We start from the raw sequence: 9,705 nt of genomic DNA, 5'->3' as shown, positions 1-9,705 counted from the left end.
GTGCCTGAGTTAATATTTAATTCATCAATTCAGATAATACATCCTATTCAATAATGTCCAAATCCATATTCTAATAATGTCGAAAGATTTAGCTGTTCCATCTAAAAAACTGTACTGCAATACCTGAAAATTTGCCGAAAAAGGAAAAGGCCAATTTTCTAAGGCAAAAGATGAATGCATTGGAAGCCTCTTAGTTTATGTGAAACATGCATTGCATAGATACAAGATGAAAAAATTGCCCCCTCTGTCCTGGGGAGAATTACTGTAAGTAAATTTTTGCAAACTTCCTATCTGTTGGCAGGCCTCCAGGGTGTGGTTAGTAGACAAAATTAGTGATTTGAGGAAATAATGCCTGAAATATGTTGAAAGAAAGCATGATTAAGATGGTGTGGGGACAGAGGATAAAAATATATATTTTTTCTGTCATAACATTGGAGTTTTGTAATATGTACTTTCATCCAATTATGTCAAGCATGACAAATGTTCTCCTTTTCATTTTATTGGAACAGTATCTAAACCAAGATTGTAATTTGGTCCACAAATTGAAGAAGGGAAGAGTTCCAAGTAATCCATGGTGAACTGAGCTATGTTTTGAATCACTAAATGTAGAGACAAGTCAAATCTATGTTCTGTATATACTCCTTCAAGATGATGTCAGGCATACATTTGAAAAACTTGTAATGAATTTCTCACAACTTCTAATGCCTTTTGGGTGGAGACCTTGGTGAAGAATTCAAATGCTAGGAAACCTAAGAGACAGTGCAACAAATAAGCAGAGAATGAGTATATTTAAACAAAAAGCAAAATGAAAAACAATGGTTATGTACGTCACTGAATTTGTTTATGTCTCATCATCTGCTCAAAACAGATCTCTTCCAAAAACAAAGATTATTCTTCAAAAGTGAAAAGTATAAAACCAAAATAACACTGATTTCCAAAAAGCAATGCAAAAGAAATTCAAAGAAGAAAAAAAGGAACTTTATCGTATTTCTACTCTTTCTAGTTCTTATACATCTAAAAAGGTACTTTATCACAAAAAGCAATTTTAAAACTGTTTTTAATCAACTCATTTCCAATCAACTGTCAGCAATATTCCTGCACATTCAGGTGATTTTGTTTGAAATTTGGTGAAATTCCTGCAGAAGTGTGGAGGCAAAATGATACAATATCAACCCAGTTTCAGAGTGGTTTTAAGATCAGAAAAACAACCACTCCAACCCCCTCTTAAACCTTCTAAGAAAAAAATCCAACTCCCAAACAGGCTTCCATAATCCTTCAGAAAGTTGAGTTTCCAATCTTCAAACTGCCCATCCTCATGTCACTTTAAACCAGTGTTGAAATCTATACTTTTTTCCTATCGGTTCTGTGGGCGATGGTGGTGGGGAGTCATGTGACTGGGTGGGTGTGGCTATATAGTCATGTGACTGGGGGGTGTCAAAAGACAGGAACTCACTTTAACAATGTCCTGCTGGGTAAAGGCTAATCATGCCTCAATCACATCACCCTGGAGCTGAAGGGGAGAACTCTTTATTATGTAAAAGGACTGCTTGGGCATCTTAATGGCCCATTGACAAAGGGGTTAGACAGGAAGCTGCAGGGAGTTACTCTGTCTTTAAAACATGTTTCTCCCTTTTCACATCCAGGGAAATGTAATATTCTGCCTTTTCAATATTTCCTAGGATATTTCATTTTTCTGGGAGAGGGCTGGGTGATAACTTTCTACAGTGTTAATGCTGTAAGCCAGTAGTTTTTAAATTTGGCCATAACCTGGGGCTAATGAAGCAATTTGTAATGGCTTGCTTATGAGTCAAGCATTCACTTTGGGTTTGCTGCAGTTGAGACACATATGTGTGTTATTGTTGTTTGTGGGAATAATGACATTATTTGAGACAAAAAAAGAGTAACAGGGACATACTATTTATTTGTTAAATTTACAGGTGAAACTCGAAAAATTAGAATATTGTGCAAAAGTTCATTTATTTCAGTAATGCAACTTAAAAGGTGAAACTAATATATGACATAAGACGCATTACATGCAAAGCAAGATAGTTCAAGCCGTGATTTGTCATAATTGTGATGATTATGGCGTACAGCTCATGAAAACCCCAAATCCACCATCTCAGAAAATTAGAATATTACATGCAATCAATAAAACAAGGATTGTACATAGAACAATATCGGACCTCTGAAAAGTATAAGCATGCATATGTACTCAGTACTTGGTTTGGGCCCCTTTTGCAACAATTACTGTCTCAATGGGGCATGGCATGGAAGCTATCAGCCTGTGGCATTGCTGAGGTGTTATGGAAGACCAGGATGCTTCAATAGCAGCTTTCAGCTCTTCTGTTGCTCTGTGGTCCGAAGTCCTCTTTTTCTGATGAGAGCAACTTTTGCATCTCATTTGGAAACCATGGGCCCAGAGTATGGAGGAAGAATGGAGAGGCCAATCAAGCACAGTAATCCCACAGTCATTGAACCAGTTTTTGGTGCTTTTGGCAAAAGTTCTCATCAGAAAAGAGGACTTTGGACCACTGAGCAACAGGACTTTGGACCACTGTGCTTCATTAAGACCAGGGTCAACGCAGCCATCTACCAGGAGATTTTGGAGCACTTCATGCTTCCTTCCACAGACAAGCTTTATGGGGATGCTGACTTCATTTTCCAGCTGCCCACACTGCCAAAAGCACCAAAACCTGGTTCAATGACCATGGAATTACTGTGCTTGATTGGCCAGCAAACTCATCTGACCTGAACCCCATAGAAAATCTATGGGGCATTGCCAAGAGAAAAATGAGAGACATGAGACAAAACAATCCTTGTTTTATTGATTGCATGTAATATTCTAATTTTCTGAGATAGTGGATTTGGGGTTTTCATGAGCTGTACGCCATAATCATCACAATTATGACAAATCACAGCTTGAACTATCTTGCTTTGCATATAATGAGTCTTATCTCATATATTAGTTTCACCTTTTAAGTTGCATTACTGAAATAAGTGAATTTTTGCACAATATTCCAATTTTTCGAGTTTCACCTGTATATGCTGCCCAGCTTGGCATTCAAGGCTACTCTGAGTTTAAGAACTCAATTTTGCTCTTTTTGCCTATGTATTGTGACATCACACATATTAAAAAGACCATGGCATTGTCCTCTTGACAAAAATTTTCAACCCTGCAGATGCCTTTGGCTGGGAAAGTTGCCAAAAGGCTGTCTCCCACCAATTGTTTCTTTTACATCTGTCAGACAAGTTTACCAGTTCATTCTTTTATTAAACCTTTTTTATTCCCCTACTAACAAAAAGAATTCCCAACACGTGTTCTATAAAGCAAAGGGTTAGAAAGCAAATGGGAGAGAGCTGAAGCCTGCGTTAAGCCAAAAAGCAGGCCTCTTTATCAGGTACCATCCACCTTTCTCCCTCACTTTTAACTGAAGATTTTTGCAAAAAAATCCAAACCCACGGTGTTAGAGACTAGCTTTAATTATAATGGTTTCCACCAAGGTCCTCTGTTCCGGCGGGAACAGAGGTTTAATCTCATTGGTCGAAGGGTCTGACAGCTCCTTATAAAAGGGCTGCTGTCAGACTCAACCTTCGCTGGGTTGTTCTTACTTGTTGTGTTATAATAAAGAGCTGTTGTTACCGTTAGCCTGTGTGTGCCTTTCCATTACCCGATCTAACACAGAGACAAATTGGCTTAGTGCTGAAGTACCAGGCTTGGCCAGGAGATGGTGAGTTCTAGTCTCACATCAGGCATGAAAGTGATGTGATGACTTTGATGATGAGACGAGCTATATTATAGAAATAAAAGAATAATGCTATAATCTTAAAATAAGTAACTTTATAATTGTACTGCTATGAAGATCAGAAGTCCTCGCTGTGTGTTTTTTCCTTCTTTCTTTTCTATTCTGAAATAGTTTTTTTCCAATTCCCGCACTTTAAGCTTTCTTTCTTTTCTTCTTTTCACTTTAAATTAGCATGTATTCGTTACTGAAATATTATCAGTACTAATTACATTCATTATAAATTATTTGGAGCCAAGCATCGCTACAGAAATCAGGACTGTTGCTTGAGTAACCGCGATCAGCAACTGCAGGATTACGGAAAGAAAAGGTGTTTTCACCGGTTGCAAATTTAAGTCCAAGGATAAGAGGATATCTGAAAAGGATACATTAGTTCTAGAAAGAAATGGAGAAAATCAGAAAATGCAAAGACCTGCAAGTAAAATCAGCAAACTGTAAAATGCCTGTGGTAAATAAAGCAAGGTAGTGCCAATAGGCGTCTTGGGTGCAATTCCAAAACAATCGAACACCATCGCCATTGACAAAATCACTTGCACAAATCCACTTTATACGCAACAGTTTACCTCTCGAGACACCTTTAATACCATGCTGGTTTCTTGTTTTTCTTTTGGGAAAACAGAATAACAGAGTTGGAAGGGACCTTGGAGGTCTTCTAGTCCAACCCCCCCTGCTTCGGCATGAAACCCTACACCACTTACCAATACCATCAAACAGATCCCTGGGATAAAATCGCTAAGTGAATAAAAGTGCCAAATCTAATCTCAACATCTGACTGTCAGGGCGGCGAACCATAATTATTATTATTTATTTATTTATTTATTTATTTATTTATTTATTTATTTATTTATTTATTTATTTATTTAAACTTATTAGTCGCCCCCTCTCCCCACAGGGACTCGGGGCTACGTACACAAGCAACAGTTAGCACAGTGTCATACAGAGGAGGTAAAAAATAAATAAATAATAACAATAAATAACATTAATAGTTTAAAAACTAAAATTGACAATTAAAAATTACCTAGGGGTGGAAAAGTTGTCGAATTATGCCAGGCCGGCTAGCCGAAACAGGTGGGTCTTCAGTTTACTGCGGAAGGAGCGGAGATCGGTTATTGTTCTAATGTCTGGGGGGAGGTCGTTCCAAAGGGTAGGGCCCGCCACAGAGAAGGACCTACTCCTGGGCACCGCCCTCTGACAATCTCTAGAGGACGGCACCCGGAGGAGACCCTCTCTGTGTGAACGAATGGGTCGCAGGGATGTATGGGGCAGGACACGATCCCGCAGGTAACTAGGCCCTGTGCCATGGAGCGCTTTGAAGATGGTAACTAACACCTTGAAGCGCACCCGGTAGGCCACAGGAAGCCAGTGCAGCTCGCGCAGGAGCAGTGTTATATGGGAGAACCTCGATCTCCCCATAATTACCCGCGCGGCTGCATTCTGGACCAACTGCAGTCTCCGGGTGCACCTCAAGGGGAGCCCCATGTAGAGAGCATTACAGTAGTCCAGGCGAGACGTCACCAGCGCGTGAGTGACTGTGTGCAGGGCCTCCCGGTCCAAAAGGGGTCGCAATTGGCGCACCAGGCGAACCTGGTGGAACGTCCCCCTCGCCACGGCTGCCACATGATCTTCCATAGCCAGCCGGGCATCAAGGAGGACGCCCAAATTGCGTGCCCGTTCCACCGGGGCTAATTGTTCATCCCCGATGGCCAGCGATGGAATGTGCTGGTTGTACCGGGGTGCCGGAAGCCACAGCCACTCTGTCTTGGAGGGGTTGAGCTTGAGCCTGTTGTCACCCATCCAGACCCGCACGGCTTCCAGACAACGGGACATCACTTCAACAGCCTCGTTGGGGTGGTTTGGGGTGGAAAAATACAGCTGAGTGTCATCAGCGTACAGATGATATCTCACCCCAAAACCACAGATGATCTCGCCCAGCGGTTTCATCTATGTGTTGAACAGGAGAGGCGAGAGGATCGACCCCTGTGGGACCCCACAAGTGAGGGGCCTCGGGGTCGACCTCTGCTCCCCTGTCAATACACATTGCGTCCGGCCAGAGAGGTAGGAGCGGAACCACCGCAATACGGTGCCCCCGATCCCCAACCCCTCCAGACGGCGCAATAGGATACCATGGTCGATGGTATCGAAAGCCGCCGAGAGGTCTAATAGGACAAGGATGGAGGAACAACCCCCATCCTTTGCCCTCCAGAGATCATCCACCAACGCGACCAAGGCCGTCTCCGTGCTGTGACCGGGTCGGAAGCCGGACTGGCGCGGGTCTAGATAATCATCTTCCTCCAGGTGACGCGGGAACTGCTGAGCCACCACACTCTCAACAACCTTCGCTAAAAAAGGAAGGTTGGAGACATGACGATAATTTGCTAGCTCCATTGGGTCCAGAGAAGGCTTCTTGAGCAGAGGTCTCACCACCGCCTCTTTCAAGGCGGTTGGTAAAAGGCCCTCACCCAACGAAGCGTTCACCAGTCCCAGTAGCCAGCCACGTGAACCCTCCCAGGAAGCCAGTACCAACCAGGAGGGGCACGGGTCCAATAAACATGTGGTGGCTCGCAGTCGCCCGCGCAACCTGTCCAAATCTTCGATGACAACAGGGTCAAACTCCTCCCAGCGTGGAATCTCAAGACTAGCCTCGGACGCCCCCCCTGGAGCACTGGAGTGGGTCCACCCCCTCCGGATCTGATCAATTTTATCCTGCAGGTATTCCCCAAACTCCTCTGCCCTGCCCTGCAATGGGGGGTCCAGTTGTCCCTGCGACAGCAGGGAGCGGGTCACCCAAAACAGGGCGGCAGGGCGGTTCTCTGCGGACGCTATAAGGGTGGCACAATATTGACGTTTGGCCACCCTTATTGCCACAAGGTAGGTCCTTAAGTAGGCTCTTACCTGTGTTCGATCGGATTCGGAGCGGGAGGATCTCCACTTGTTCTCTAGGCGTCTCCTGTGGTGTTTCATCGCCCTTAGCTCCCCGTTAAACCAGGGAGCCCGAGTCGATCGTTGCCATCGGAGAGGCCGCAAAGGCGCAACCCGGTCCAAGGCCCCGGCGGCCGCACTGTTCCACGCGGCCACCAGGTCCTCTGCCAGGGAGCGGGACAGGTCTGCAGGAGGTGGCCCAAGCTCCGCCTGGTACCTATCTGGTTCCATCAGACGCCTGGGGCGGAACCATCTGGGACCAACTGGTTTTGCCTCCCCGCGGCGGGGGGTAGCGCCAGGGAAGTCCAGTTGGAGAAGTGAGTGATCTGACCATGACAAGGGCGTGATGACTAAATTCCCTCTTCCCAGATCACTCGTCCACTGGTCGGAGACAAACACAAGATCCAGTATTTTATATAATAATAATAATAATAATAATAATAATAATAATAATAATAATAATAATAATAATAATAATAATAATAATAATAATAATAATAATAATAATAATAATAATAATAATAATAATAATAATAATAATAATAATAATAATAATAATAATAATAATAATAATAATAATAATAATAATAATAATAATAATAATAATACATTTGGTTGACTGTGCGATCAGCCACCACAAAGTCATTTCCTGCAACCATTAGGTTGCATTTGCAACTGTCTTCTGCGCCATTTATGAATTGCATTAGATTCCCCGGGTTGTTTTCTCAGCTCATTTTTCGCTTTGTGGGTTTGGGAGGCGCTGAACTGGAGAGGCTGTGTTTAGGAGGAAAGAAGTTTGATATAAGTAATAAGTTCGACTTTTTAAAATTGGAAACAAGCACTTCAAACTACAGTAGTCTGAAGACCGAGAAAGGAAAGATAGCATAGGTTAATTTGCGACCGGAGTAAGTAATAGAGAATCGAAAGCATTTCCATCGTGGTTCCATGGTGTAATGGTTAGCACTCTGGACTCTGAATCCAGCGATCCGAGTTCAAATCTCGGTGGAACCTGACGCGTAAATCTTTTTAAGATAATTCCGGATTTTATTTTATGGACGGATGGGGGGAAAAAGGAAGAATTAAGAAAAATATATCTGAAAAGTAAGATTACTTTAAAGGTCAATATTCTTTCATTATGACTTAATGATAGTCGAGAAATCATGTTGCAATCCGATTAAAAGGGCTTTTTTTTTTGAGTTACGCTTTTTAAAAGAACAGGGAATAGTTTTTACTGTAGTGTTTCAATTTTATATTGCTCAACAGAGGATTGTCAATCTGAGAAAAGCTTTCTTATATAAATGTTGCACATAGAAAGGCAATCTAGATTTCAAAGGGAAACCAGGAGGACGTGCTAATGGAGGACTTTTCCAAATAGACGCTCGTCTCGTGGTTCTATGGTGTAATGGTTAGCACTCTGGACTTTGAATCCAGCGATCCGAGTTCAAATCTCGGTAGAACCTAAATTTGAAACACAACGTTTTAAAGAGGCTGTTTTGTTTTTAGAAACAGCAATGTCTTGCTGAAGATGAAAATGTGCCTTTATTCGAAAATATCTCTGCAAAAAATGGGCTATCTTGTAAGGTTTGCTTACTTTGCTAGCCACCACTAACCCTACTCAATTAAATACGCAATTGTTTTGGGTGCAAAACGTATCAACTGTGAATTGCTATAGTTTATGAAAACTAACCAGCTGGGAAATTTTGCTGTGATAGTGATTCTAAAACGGCTTTTTGCCAGACAAAAATCTGAAGGGTTTCCTCCAGAGTTCTTAGCTGCTTGATTTTTAAGGACAGGGTTTTTCATAATAAAAGCAAGGACCTTCTGGCTGCGTAACTGTGCCTAAAAAAGCAAATTACAGGTAGTCCTCGATTTAGGACCACAATTAAGCCCAAAATTTCTGCTATTAAGTGGAACATTTGTTAAATGGGTTGTGCCTCATTTTACCACCTTTCTTGCCACAGTTGTTAAGTGAATCACTGCAGTTATTAAGATAGTAACACGGTTGTTAAGTGAATCTGGCGTCTCCATTGGCTTTGGCTTATCAGAAGGTCCAAAAAGTGATCACGTGACCCCAGGACACTGCAATGGTCATAAATATGAGTCAGTTGCCGAGTGTTTGAATTTTGATCATGTGACCGTGGGGATGCCACAATGGTCATAAGTGAAAAACAATCATAAGCCACTTTTTTCAGTGCTGTTGCAACTTCAAACGGTCACCAAACAAACTGTTGTAAGTTGAGGGCCTGTACTTGTATGCCTTAACTCTGGGTGTGTGAGGGCAAGTGGGTGGGTGAGGGCTCTCACTGCGCTAATCCTCAGGATGAAACCTGCGGCAGGGAAGTAAAAGTGTGTATGTTATTAAAAGAGATTTGGAAATCTTCTGGTATAACTGTAATTATTGGCAGGATTAGGGTGGATTTCTTTTTTTTGAAAACACATTTTCTTCTTAAAACGTTTCTTTAATGCAAGGAGAAACATTCTCTCTTTGCAAAAGTGATGACTGAGCAGAGACCACCCAGGAGCAAAAAAACTGGTCTCTAACTTTCTCTAGTGGCAATTCATGTATTTCAATTTAATTAAAGCTTCTGCAATTGGGAAGCCTGACTAAGCTTCTGCCTTTAACTACCAAAATCTGGGTTAGTTACTTATTCATACTACTTGCTTACTCATCAAGAACACCACAAATATGCATTGTAGCAGCCCAAACGGGGCCAGAATGCAGCACAGGTTCTTTTAGTTCAGGGGTGTCCAACCTTGGCAACTTTTAAGACTTGTGGATTGCAACTTCCAAAATTCCCAGAATTTATTTCAGAATTAAACCATGATTAAAACACTGGACTGCGAGTTCAAGTTCAGCCTTGGCCATGAATACCAGCTGGTCACTCACTCTTAGCCCAACTCATCTCACAGGGTTGTAGTTGTGGGAAAAGGAGGAGAAAGGTGTGTTGGATATGTTTTCTACCTTCGACAAAGAGGTCATTGCAGT

The sequence above is a fragment of the Natrix helvetica genome (genome assembly GCF_964273705.1).
Source record: "Natrix helvetica genome assembly, chromosome: 1".
In the NCBI taxonomy this organism is placed as follows: domain Eukaryota; kingdom Metazoa; phylum Chordata; class Lepidosauria; order Squamata; family Natricidae; genus Natrix; species Natrix helvetica.
Note: the sequence above shows the minus strand (reverse complement) of the source record.